Source organism: Penaeus monodon, chromosome 34, assembly GCF_015228065.2.
Source record: "Penaeus monodon isolate SGIC_2016 chromosome 34, NSTDA_Pmon_1, whole genome shotgun sequence".
Taxonomy (NCBI): Eukaryota; Metazoa; Arthropoda; class Malacostraca; order Decapoda; family Penaeidae; genus Penaeus; species Penaeus monodon.
The window spans coordinates 19,160,276-19,160,604 of record NC_051419.1 but is presented as its reverse complement, the minus strand read 5'-3'; the positions used below and the strand labels follow the sequence as shown (position 1 = coordinate 19,160,604).

Here is a 329-nt window from a genome sequence, read left to right as displayed (position 1 = left end):
TTACTAATGAAAATGTTATAGTAACAATGATCATTATAACAATAATGATAGATGCATAAGAGTGACCTAATTTCATATTTCTGTAATGTCATGTTTATCAGTGCAACTCATATATATTAAATGTATGTTGAGAGACTTTCATAAATTAACCATATATACAAGAACGTTAAAAATACACGCATAAAATAACACGTTCAGCCTAATACAATTTTAACCTGCTTCCATCTGTATTGAAAAGATATTATTGCGTTTTATGATATGACATTATTAATATAAAGTCGACGTTTCACTATTTCATTACTTGTCGATTTTTTAAAGGGCAGTACAAT

The 329-nt window shown here is 26.7% G+C and overlaps 1 protein-coding gene across 1 annotated transcript in view; it reads left to right on the top strand.

Annotated features, from left to right (window-relative positions):
* LOC119594629 (neprilysin-2-like) overlaps nt 1-329 on the top strand; it is a 37,634-nt gene that overhangs the window by 10,938 nt on the left and 26,367 nt on the right. The gene's annotated exons all lie outside the window — the stretch shown is intronic.